The sequence below is a fragment of the Pleurodeles waltl genome, chromosome 4_2, assembly GCF_031143425.1.
Source record: "Pleurodeles waltl isolate 20211129_DDA chromosome 4_2, aPleWal1.hap1.20221129, whole genome shotgun sequence".
In the NCBI taxonomy this organism is placed as follows: domain Eukaryota; kingdom Metazoa; phylum Chordata; class Amphibia; order Caudata; family Salamandridae; genus Pleurodeles; species Pleurodeles waltl.
The window spans coordinates 505236525-505249490 of NC_090443.1; the positions used below are offsets into that span (position 1 = coordinate 505236525).

At 42.6% G+C, this 12966-nt stretch overlaps 2 protein-coding genes across 3 annotated transcripts in view; one reads left to right on the top strand and one right to left on the bottom strand.

Moving 5' to 3' along the window:
• The window catches only part of PIGC (phosphatidylinositol glycan anchor biosynthesis class C), an 88382-nt gene extending 78335 nt beyond the window's left edge, over positions 1 to 10047 (top strand). Inside the window, exons 3-4 of one of the 2 annotated variants that reach the window (XR_011202877.1) lie at positions 8961 to 9068; positions 9836 to 10047. The gene's annotated coding sequence lies outside the window, so the exon portion shown is untranslated. The other variant, XR_011202878.1, reaches the window with a different exon arrangement.
• LOC138293018 (uncharacterized) overlaps positions 1 to 12966 on the bottom strand; it is a 219897-nt gene that overhangs the window by 191035 nt on the left and 15896 nt on the right. The gene's annotated exons all lie outside the window — the stretch shown is intronic.

Sequence of the window (12966 nt, forward strand, 5' to 3'; positions counted from 1 at the left end):
AAAAAAATATATATATATATTAATAGATTAGGTCCCCAACTTTCAGTAATGGCTCAGTGGGGGATCCCCAGATTCCAATAAAGAGTCAGTGGGGGTCCCCGGGCTCCAGTAATGATAAAGTGGGGGTCCACAGAAGTCAAAAGGTTTGGAGCCCCTGTTCTAGAGGTTTCTCTTTGAAGTCCACAGGCATCCTGCCTTGCCTGTCCTGGCTCCAGACTAACTACAGGGGGTAAGTTGCCCTCTGTGTGGAGGCAGGACATAGCCTATTTAAATGTAAGTAGGGCTGTGGCCCAGCTCTGCCCTTCCATCCTGCCAGTGGTGGCCCATACAGGCATACCTTAGGTCTCTACTGTGTGTGTCGGTCTAGAAGGACTACATAAAGCCCAACTGCCAGCTACACCATCCTATGAGCCTGTGACAGGCTGCAGGCAGTAAGTGGCTAAGGCAGAAAAATACCAACTTTCCAAAAGTGACATTTTCAAAATTGCAATTTAAAAAACGACTTCGCCATGAGAAAGGATTTTTCATTACAATCCCAAACGCACCAAACATGAACTGGTTACCTGCTCCCATTTGAATATTATTGCTTATTGGGTGTAATAAGGTAACTCTAATTTTAGCCTATGGGAGAGGTAGGCCTTGCAGTAGTGAAAACCAATTTCAGAGTTTTTCACTATCAGGAAATATAAAACTAAAAAGTATGTCTCACTTTTTAAATATGACGCACCCTGCCCTATCCAGGGCTACCCTAGTGGTGACTTACATACAGTGAAAAGGAAGATTAGGGCCTGACAAAAGGTTTATTTTGCCTGGTTGAAATGGCAGTTTAAAACTGCATACACAGGCTGCAATGGCCGGCCTGAGACATGTTTAGGGGGCTACTTAAATGAGTGGCACAATCAGTGCTCCAGGCCCACTGGCAGCATGTAGTCTACAGTCCCTGGGCACAGGTATTGCCACTTTACTAGGGACATACAAGTAAATGAAATATACCAATTTGATATAAGCCAATTCTACCATGTTTTAGAGAGAGAGTGTAAGCACTTTAACACTGGTTAGCAGTGGTAAAATGCAGAGATTCCTATGGTCAGCAAAAATAATGTCAGCAAAACGGGAGAGTTGAAAGCAAAACATTAGGGGGAAAAAAATCACACCAAGGATGCCAGGTCTAATAAGCTAATCTAATGCATAAATAATTTATAATGTGACGATTTTAAAACAATAACGAATCAGTCAATTGATTAATTTTGGAAATAAGTACACCGGAGTTTCTTTTCTACAATGTAAATGTGTAATAATGGATTAACCAAAGGCACATCGTAAACTTCTGTGGTGACTGCAGTGGGTGTTGCAATGCCTTGCAACACATCTATCATATTTCCATTTAAATCTTTATTATAACCATTAATTAGCATAATGATGGCATCAGTGAAAATTACATCTCTTAGTATTTGACTTCTTGATGACATCACAGGAAATCACATTTCAGAACGCCGAGCCGTTCATAGAAACTTTGGTAATTCGTTTCCTGCTTGGGATGCTGGTTTTCCCTTCAGTCCTCCACTTCCACAGAAACAGTAGGATGAGTCTGAGAAATCTGTCAAATGTAGGTTTTCAAAAAAGCAATAACTCCTTAAATAGAAGAGTTGGCTCTTAAGAAGAAATGTTTCTGTTCTAATATAACAAAAACAACTTTGTGTGTTATTTAATTACCAGGCTGTGCCTTTGGGTGACCACACATCTCACTGTTGGCGGGACAGTCCTGGTTTTTCAACATATGGCCTGTAGTGCTTGAGGACATGTTCCAGGGTAACTCCTCCCAGAAGGCTGTACCATACACCACCCCACACCCATCCCTACACTCACACCACCAAGTCAGATGATCTGGCTAATAAAAGGGAGCTCGGCACACTTGTTCTCACTCCACTTGTACCTAACGTGGAATGTCCGTGTCCTACTTGAGCCACCAGGTGGGCCTAGCACCCCAACCGAACATTTGGCGATGAGGATGATAAAATGAATCCGTGGTCTGACACCGCAACCTCTCCCATCATCTGGCACCAATGCTATATGTGGCGAGAGCATCCTGCCATGCCCTACGTGGAGCCAACTGCTAGAGCTGCTTGGGGAATGTTAGTGATGCAGCTGGGTGATGCCGCCCAGCGACATGCCCCTGCTGATTAGGAGGGCCAAACAGTGAAGGGCCTGCAGGATTCGAGGACTAAAGGAGATCATGGCACAGAGTACTGTGGGGCAAACTGGGGACTGCAGGGCAAAAAACGGTGAGTGCAGTGCTTCCAATACAGCAGAACCACTGGACCGCCGCTATAAGGTGCCAGAGACACACAGTAACCTTGTGATTCCCCATGGAATCAGCAAAGCCCCGGCCTCAGATGATGTCAGTCCAGCAATAAGGTGCCACCTCGACTATTAAAATCCTAGAAACCAGACGGGGCATTTAAGTGCTGCAGACTAGCAGAAAAAGCACTACTGCTCAGAAGCAAAAGAGAGACCAGCGGTGGCAAAAGACTAAGCTGCCCTAGACAGAGGTGAAGTGGCTGGACAGGAAAAAGGATAAAAGAAAAGAAGTCTCACCTGGGGAGGGGCACCACAAGAACAACAGGAGTTAAGATAGCCACCCACCACTGACTTCTCGCACCAGCATTGCAAAAATGGTGCGTAGATTGTGAGAGGAGGCAGCACGTCACGGTCAACCACATGCCTAGAACAGGCCTGGGGCAGGGTGCACCTTCTGCATGCAACAGGTGACCACTGCATCCCTAGCAGCAAATGCACAAGTGTGCCGAGGGATTGGGGCGTTCGGGCAGGGCGGTGGGGGTTGGTGGGGTGGTAAAAGCAGTCCTGCCTTAAACCACCACCTGCATCTATGAGCTGGGCCTGCTGCTGATCCATCCTACATCCACAAGGCCCATGGGAGAATGGCTGCTCAACTCAACCCCCTACCCTTCAGTAGAATGCACTGTGTGAATGGCCATGGAAAAAAGAGGGGTTGCAGTGTTTCCAAGATTCCCTGGCATGCACTATATTACAAATCAGGGACAATGATCACATACCATGAAGTCCAACATCAGACGCTCCAACCAGACCTATGCAGTCACTGGCTGCAAAGCTGCATATAGCGTAGTACAGCCACTGTGGTCTTAGCTCAGCTTGCTCCTGTCGGGTAGCAGGACAACAGCCATCACTAGTAATCAGCATGAGGGGAAGTGCTAATATTACCACCTTCCCCAACTGCTTGGGAGAAGGCACCATTTCAGGATGAACTCCCCCAGCATCAGTACTGCCAATGGTGCTGACTCCATCATGAGAGACAAGCCAGCAGCTCTTTACCAAACAGCTAACCTCTATCCGCACTTACTGAGCAGACCAAGAATTATTTCAGCAGCTAAGCCAGGAATGGGGAAGCCTGTTGCTCCGCTCCCTCCAAGGTGAGCATTTCTGGCCTATCGATTGCCAGGGGGCTATTGCACCCCCCCTTCACAGTGCCAACGGAGCAAGGGTAGATTGCTTCAGTCCTTGAAGCAAACTGAGGAAGGGAGTCTCCAAGAAGGTAAAGCTCTACAACACTACCCAGCCTCACACTCCCTGCACATCCCCAATGCCAGGACCCATAGAGTTTCACACTGTGTGTGACAGCTCTGGCTGGAGAAACTGCCTGCCAAGCTCAACAGAATTTTCCTTCACGCACTGCTGATTGCAGGCTTAGAGAGAAAATAATCCCCAGAGAACCTACACCTGTACGTAGGGTCTGGTCCAGTGTCCTCTTAGGCCTCAGAAGGGAAAGGTTAGTTCCAGACTCTGACCATGCAGCAACAGAAAACAGTGGCTAGCTTACCCATGCTTTCTTCCCCCACCATATCAATGTTACTGCTTGCCAGGTCTAATTTGCAGCTACCACAGCTCATACAGCAGTTATCCGTAGTGAGGAACACGCCTGCCCTTCTGCATAATCACCCAGATCCATAGGTGAATTCCCAGATCATGCAAACATTCATCTTTTGGTGCTAAGTAGGTACCCTGCTCCACTGTAACCCAGTCAACTGCGGTGCTGCCCCCACAGTTGGAACACCTCACAGCAGTAGCCAAGTCTCCACACTTCAAAGAGGAGGCTGTAAGTCCATGAGACTAAGCCACCCCCGGAAAGGTCTACGCCTGCTCAGTTTAAAGCTGTCTGACTAAAGACTGAATTTGAAGGCACACAATGGTACCTTTTGTTTTTCTGGAGTAAGATGGAATGCAAGCACCATCGCGACAATAAGTGCACAAATGTAGGGACTGTAGATAAGGCACAGCTGCCAGAGACTGTGGGTGCCTGCCCAGATTGAGCCCACATCCACCTCAGCATGACCCGTCTATGTTTAGTACCTCTTAGGCCAGGGATCCCTAGTCAGTAGTAAGACGATTCACTATAACTGGCCAGAGTCCCAATGACAACTCGCTCCCATCTGGAATGTGATCTCCAGCAGTTACTACTGCTGCAGCGACACGCCAGCTAATCATACCCATTGCTACTATTTACCTGTCACTGCAACTCCTGTAGCTGCAACACCTAATTCTGGAAACCGTCTGCTACAAAAAGGTCCCTGATGGGGGTGCCATTCCATGATGCTGCAACACACTATTCTGCTATTGATAAGATAAGATGGAGAGTAACACATACCCCATGGTGCTCTATTCCTTATCACTAAAACATTAATTGACCCCCCAAAGCCCTGTGGTTCTGATCACAAAGACATAAGACCACCAAAAGGCCCTACTGGCCTGTTAATGAAAAAAGGCGATGTTGACACTCCTAGGTTCAAAGCCAGTTACGTAGGGGCTCAGTAGGGGCATTCCACTTTGTGCTCCTTTGGTTGCTTTCAAATTCAGAACTGATGTATTGAATATTACATTTTTGTGTTATGGTTTTTTTTGTTGTGCAAATGAATTTGCTATTGACTCTGTGTTGACGTTTATTTGATATGGGATTTGTAACATATGTCTTTTCATTGTATTTGTGACATGAAGATGTTGTTCCTTTACCATTGACAGTTGTACGCAAAATGGTATAATAATTTGTTATCTACAATGAGGAATTAAAAAGGTGATCACAATAATTAAGTTGTGTCATCACAACTGAAATCATTGTGTTGTCTAAACAGAGTCAGCACTGGTGTTTGTTTGTTCTTTTGATGTTGTAGAGACCTAACCTTGCTGACGTTAAATAGGCCCAACCCCTAGTTGATTTACTTAACTTTCTAAAAGTGGCATTTTCGGACCCGCAGTTTTTAAAATCCAACTTCAACATATGTTGTGATTTTAAATTGTGAGTCCAGAGACACCAAACTTGACAAATTATCTCTTCTGGACTTGGAATTACACTTATAAATTGTAATAAGGTAATCCCAATGTTATCCTATGGGAGAGATACACCTTGCAGTTGTGAAAAATGAAATTAAGAATTTTTCACGACCAGGGCATGTAAAACTTAAAAGTACATGTCCTGCCTTTTAAATACAATGCACCCTGTCCTGTGGGTTATATACAGCCTACCTTAGGAGTGACATATGTATCAAAGGGATGGTTTAGGCCTGGCAAGACGTTTAATTGGCCAGGTCGACATGGCAGTTTAAAACTGCACCCACAGGCCCGGCAACGGCAGGCATGAGGTATGGTTAAGGGGCTACTGAAGTTAGTGGCACAATCAGTGCTGCAAGCCCACTAGTAGCATATAATTTACAGGTTCTGGGCACAAGTAGTGTACTTTACTAGGGACTGATCAGTAAATTAAATATGCCAATTGGGCATGAGCCAATTTTATCATGTTTAGAGGAGAGAGCACATGCACTTTATCACTGTTTAGCAGTGGTAAAGTGATCAGGGTCCTAAGCCCAACAAAAACGAATTCAGAAAAAGAGGGGGAGGAAGGTAAAAAGTTTGGAGTGACCCTTCAGAGAGGGCCATTTTCCAATAATGGAAAAGAAGTGATCTGACAGTTCACAATAGTGAACTGTAAGAAGTGAAGAACCCTCACACTGGTGTAGCAGAAGCCTATTTCTGCTAAAAGGAAAGAAGAACTGAACACAACCTCTGACTAGGACGGATCATGCCAAAAGACCAGCACCGTTCCATCCTTGTACCAATAACTGAGACTGCACCTGCAGATCTATGGCAGGCAGGCCACCAACGTGCAGCAACAGTAGCTTTGCAAAGGCCTAGTAGGAGATCCAAGAGTAAGCTGCATGTATGGTGTACACAGTCTCTGCTCCTAGCTTCCCAGATCAGCACTCCAGACAGTCACCGGCTACCCAGTAAACCATGGCATCCACACCAGGAATCACAGATGCCTTGAGCAAGCAAAAAATGTTTATCACCAGCAATTCACAGATTTCACAAGGATAAGAAGGTGATCTGGTTACCATCATACCAACCGACGAATAATGGAAAAATATGTGCAAACCCGAAGGTAAGTTGTCAACACCAATCGTAAAGTTTCATCCCACTACCAACCCAATTTCCCAGTTCCTTTCAAAGTGCATCACTGCTACCACTTGTAGAGCTTCTTATGAAGAGCCTGGAGTTAAACGCACAGCACCCCTTCAAGCGCCGGCAAGCACCCATGACATCCGAAGCAACAGCCGACCGTGATAATCTTCTTACCCCTTTCGTATCCTGGTCCAGTCTTCAGCACACCTCGTCCATGACCCATCTACCCATAAATGTTGCATGAGCAATTAGGCAGTGGTTGATAGACAGTTTTGCAATGATGCACACACAACCCTAATGCAGCCCACACACAGTCCGTGGAGAACATGGCCAAGGCGCCTCCACCAGCAAGAGCTGGATTTGGAGCTGTTTGATTAAAGGATACCTGAGTTGGGGTGGCCCAGAGGAGGACTTATGAGACTCAACAACATATCTCCAATTCCCTCTAAGACTGTGTTCGTGGGGCCAAGCAACACCTCAATAGCAACCTTCGCTATGGACTCTAGCACTACTTTTGGGGCATTGGTTGAACTAGGGACACTAACTATGAACTATTATGAGCCTGATGGATCAACTCTGTACTCTACAGACATGATCCAGCTGGGATGCCGTCAAGAGATCCTGGACTTCTACAGATCCATGTTTGTGTCCTGAATCACATTAGGTTAAACCATGTACTCAAGCAATGATGTCCTCTCAAAGCAGGAGTGTTTTGTCCAGGCGCCCCCTGCTGTCTCGCTGATTGACTTGTGTGAATGATAAACTCACAGTGATGTTTTGTTTGTTTGTTTTAGTTATTTTTTACTCTTGGGTTCTTTTACATTTCTTCTGGTCTTTGTGAGGAATATAGTGTCCTAAGGACGTCATAGGGTAACCCTCCTAAAGGGTTGTGCCTTACATCACTCAACAGCCATCTCTAAACCTGCGTCTCCAGGATAGGTGACAGGGCTAATACAAGGGAGCTGGAGCATTTGGCCTCACTCTAGTTGTACCTAGTGGGGAGTGTCCGTGTTGTGCTTGCACCTCCATGTGAGCCTAGAAATCCCAACATGACATGGCCCAGCAAATGTATGGAAATTTAACTCATCATGTCCCAGTTTCCGTAGAGGGTCGTTTGCACCAGTGAGGGATTACCTAGTAACGAAACATGCCACTAGATCCGGGAGACTCCCGATTTCTGAAGCAAGCCTCTGCCACAATAGAAGAGATAGTGGAAAATACATTCCCCCGCTTTGTTTTTCAAAATCTCCGACTTTTCTGTTATGAATTGTTGGCATGTATGCTAGTAAACCCTTCTAAGAAAGCAACTGAATTAACACAGTTGTTGTTGTGTAAAATCTGCGTTTAATTTCCCTTTAGTGTCTCGTTGTATGTATTCCCTGTTGGAGAGTGCAGCCAATTATGTCATTCTGTACTCCGAAGTGGCTACAGAATCTAATACTGTGTTCTGAAAAAAAAAAACAATAAAGACAAAAAGCATTCACTGAATTATTTGTTCTTCTATTCTTTAGGAAAGGCTGCCATCTCGTGGACAGCAAAAGAACAGGATCCATTTTCTTTTTGAAGGTTCACATGCCCCTAATTCAAGCAGAAAGAAGCCTGCAGCCCTGAATCGAGGTCAACACTCCAGATTCAAGTCTCAAACACAAGCTTGTAGAATGGACATTTTCAGTAGGCAATACCCTGTTTTAGTTTACCGGATACCCAGCAAAGACACAAATCGTGCAATTAACTAGGGCAGTGACACCTTAAAAGAAGAAAATAATTATTCATGGAAAGACCAGTTTATCCAACATAGGGTCCTTTCTAAAGTGGTAATGACAGAGATACAGCACATTGGAGTGGACATACCTATATATGAAGATACTCAGAAGTGTCAATAAACCCGATTCAGACGTAGGACTCCCGTTTTTTTAAAGCAAAAAATGGCTTTATTTTAGCTGTCTCTTCCCTCAAATTGGCTCTGCTTCAATGCTTCATTCTTCTGCCTTCTAAGATATATCATAACATTAAAGAAGCCAGCTTGAAATCTTACTGTTTTCTCTGTGCCATCTTCTAACTTCGAGTTCAGACACTCCCTTGACTCAGTAGTCCAAACATTCCTGTTGATGTTTGCCCACAGATCAAGAAATAGCAAAACGGGGAGCAGAATTCGAGATGAATTTCAGATGGCAAACGATATACTAGTTTCACCACCATTTTATGACACCCTTCCTTTCAGGAAAAATACTTACTTGATCAGCACTATGTATTTCCACATAAAAACTGTGTGTTCATTTGTCAATGGCAAGATTGGGAAGTTTGCACAATTATTATAGAGTTTGGTAATTTCTTACACAATGAGATAAGATATTTTGTTTACATCAGCCCTGTGTGCGGCGTTGGTTGTGAGAGAATGTCGCAAGTATCTAATACAAGGATTACTCTCTTATTTTTGACATTTTTGAATTAGAGTGTTTCATGTTTTTTTTCAGGTATACAGAGGATCTATGTAACATGGCAACATATGTAATGGTGTATTTTTCCGGAAGGAAGGATGTCATAACAATGTGATGAAATTAGTACAACGTTTTTTGGAATAGGTAAGCTATTTTCGGATTGGCTGCATATTTGAGATATTGATGGGAAAATGTGTGATAACTAGTAAATGGCATGATGGCATGGACAACAGCCGTGTAACTCGAGTAATGAAGGCCATAATCTTATCTGTATCCAGGAAACATATCATTTAAGCCATAGGAAGATTTAAATAAAGTATTCAAGAGCGCAGAAATAAAGAGATTGTGAACAACTCAATGTAGCCTTACCTTGACCATTATTGAAGGATCACGGGTGCAACCATACATCACCTTATTTTTAATCAGGGTAAGGGAGTGTCAAGACAATATTTCAGAGAGTAATTTGATATTGTAGACAGAAAGGAACCCTAGATAACTGCAATATAACTACATTAGATGTTGAAAAACGAACGCATTATTTAGGTAATAGTCAATACTATAGTTTCAAGTGTTTCAAGAAATCGGATCATTTATAATTAGATTTGTGCAGCATGACAGGATTTTTATGTTTTGTTGTTTACATTTTGTTGACCGTTTCATTGATACATTAAATATTGCCTTTGGAACAACAAGTCATACGGATCTGTTATTACAACAGAAAATATTTTGTTTGGAATAACAAGTGCGTTAAATCTTCACTGGGCACAAACATGTAATGTTTAATGGTATTACAACAGAAAATATTTTGTTTGGAATAACAAGTTTGATGACTCTTCACTGGGTACACAAATGTAATGTGTTAACTTTGTTATGGAAATGTCATTAAGAGTAATTGTTGTTTCCGGTTCCAGCCCTGAAGAAGCGGTTCCTACAAGGCTGAAAATCTGTGTAACCATGGGAACTGCTAATTAAGTAGAATTGGACAACTGCAACATAATTGAATTGGTTGAAAGTTGGCATAATTAAGTTTACTGTTTGATTTAAATTTTATGGAGGAATAATTATGCTATGAAATATGAATGAGAAGACACAACTTTGATAATAAACTTTAAATGAACTATTATATATGGGAACTGTATGCTTTTTTGTGATACTTAAGTTTTTTAAATAGCTCCCTACGTGTCAGATTATATTGAGTTTTAAGTATTGACCTGGCTGGGCACCATCAACACAGAGCCGGGTCATTATTATCTTTGCTCAAATGTTTATGTGATTATTGTGGTTTTGTTCCATGGGAAATATAGATAGAGTTGGGTACTGCAACAGCACAATCAAGGACTGAACAAGACACAGGGATGTGGAATTCCTATTGCCCGACACCTGGGACATATTGTTTGGGTTCAAGAGCAACATGTTTTCATGTTTATTTTGTCCTTGGGACAAGTAGGCCCACTCCTGCAGCACAAACCCTTTGGCTGCTAGTTTAAGAGAAGGGAACTGTCTGCAGTTTAGGTAATACATGTGTCCAAATGTTAATGCTCTTCGAACTTGTATTTATGGTTAATTAATGAGAAGCCTTCATTATTAGGATGAACCCTGTAAGTAAACGTTTTAAGGTCACACTGCACTACCTACAGTGGTTCCAGTAAAAACAAAAACAAAAAGTGTACCCATGTGTTCTGCTTTCCTTCTCTTATCTTATGACCGAGCTTACAAAACCTCTCTGGAATGCACTTCTTAGTTTAAAGAAGAGATTTATTGTTATTATTACTTCACCACGAGGTTGCTGAGAGACGAAATTAGTAGATTGGAAGCACACGTTCAAAAGTAGTCGCAGCAATGAAAGCAAAATATATCAAAGAACTTCTCAGTTGCAATGTACACAGCAAATACATGTGATTATATTATAGCATAATTGCAAAGCATAAAAGTCAAAATTGCATCACCGTAGGGCTGTAGGGCCTATCCCGCTGCTTCATCTTTCTGGGGCTTCAAGTTGATGACTCCAGTTCAACTGCGAGAAAGAGATTTTCTACCCAAACGGGGACAGGCAACTGACGTCCGTTCCTGTCTGAAGTCAAGATATTTCCCCCTTTCGCTGTTGTCCAGAGCCATCCTTAAAAGCAAACTCAGTGTGAGAACCGAATAAACTTGGAGAGTGGTCAATTCTCCAGAATTCACTCGTTCCCAGACTGGATTGAGAGGTAAACACAAAATCTACACGCTCTGATCAGCTAGGGTCTGGTGTGAAAAACACAGCTTGGTCTACCATGTGGAAAAACAGCTTGGAAAAACACAGCTCATCTGCAATGTCTCAACTGCAATATCTAACTCCATGTTAAAGCCAATAGGCAGCTAACCTAAATACCAAATGTAATGTCTAATGCCATGTCAAAGCCAATAGGCAACTAAACTGAATACAACATGTAATGTGCTACTGGTGAACATTGAGCAACTAATATGGGCAGTGGTGAAACAGAAAGTCATTGGTCAAACACAATTAATAGCATCACAATATGTTTGAAAAGTTTAACAATATGAGGCTAAGTATAATGATCCCAGCATGCTCTCTGATTGTATGCAAATGTTTGCAGAAGCTTATAAGCAAGAGTGATGATTCTTAGCTTTCAAAAAAAATGTTCTGGAAAAAATGCAAGTAGGAAAAAAACATTTCACAACTATGAAATATTAGGTGCTATTTCTTTGAAGCATGATTTAGTAAAAATGTGTTGAAGCATGCTAGTATTTCCAAAAGATGTTCGTAATGGAAAATCAGTGTAACCGTTTTCAACAAGATTATGGGAAGCATGAAAATAAATGAGCACTGGCAACCGATCCAACATATTGTGTGAGTCTTTTGGTTTTGTCAATGCGTGTCTTATTTTGATATGGCTTTTGTAACACTCTATTGTGGTAGGAGCTGCCAGGCCCTCACCATTGTAACAAGCACAAGTAAAAATAAAAAGGCCCCTCAGCCCCGTCCTGGGGGCCCCCTCAACACAGCACCAGCCCTGAGTGAGTCTGGGAGGGGGGTATTCTTTGTAGGGGGCCCTCCTTCAGTTTCTTTACACCACTGATTGCCACAGTAGTTCCTGGCACTGAACAGAGCTACTTTGTGTGCCAATATGCTCCTTGTGGAGAGCAGAATGTGATTACTCACAGTGAAGCCAGACAATAGGTAGAGAGAGAAATAGAAGTTTAATAAAAACAAATGTCTTTGATAACGCCAGGCCTAATTAAGGACCCTATTCTCAAAGAACGTCACTAAAGTGCACCCATGGTATATGTCTTTGAAGTAGTGGTTTCCATAAATTCACAAGAACTTACAGAAGTAGACCAGGAAATCGTACTCCTAGAAAATATTTTAGCACAAATATGCATGTGTAGATTTGCTCATGTGAAAATCTGTTGAGTATTCAAAAGTTCACTTTCCCTCCAACCACCTTTTTTTCCCAACCCTGGAAGAACTTCTTCTTCTGCCATTGTTAGAAGTAAATTTCCAACCTTTCTTATTTTGGGAAAAGATTAGAGAAGAGCTGCTGAAAATTGTTAAAACATGCAAGTTAGTAGGTTTGCAGACTCAAAGGCATTCCAACCCTGCCACTATTGCGTACTGCTTTCTCCTGCCCCATTATGTAGATCTGTGGAAAGGTGGCAAAATAAGAAAATTGCTATATTAGGGATTGCAATTTCAAGTATTCAAGCCCTACTATAGTAGTAGCCCAGGCATAATCAGAGAGGCTTTATCAGAGCTCTTACATAATGAGATTGCTGCCATAATTTGTTGCCGCACTACATGGCACCAATGGGACAAGTAGATTTTTTTACAGGACAAGTAGATTTAGGAAGCAACCTGTCCCATGGACAAGTAGATTTTTTTTTTTAATTCCACACCCCTGAAGACAATAGGTTCCAGCTCCAAAGCACTTGAAACACCACATGCCAAAGAATTGAAGAGGCCCTTCATTCTTCACCGTAAAGCGAAGAAGTTACAAAACAGTCAAGCAGAACACACCAGTTAGATAGCACTTTCATGAGTTGT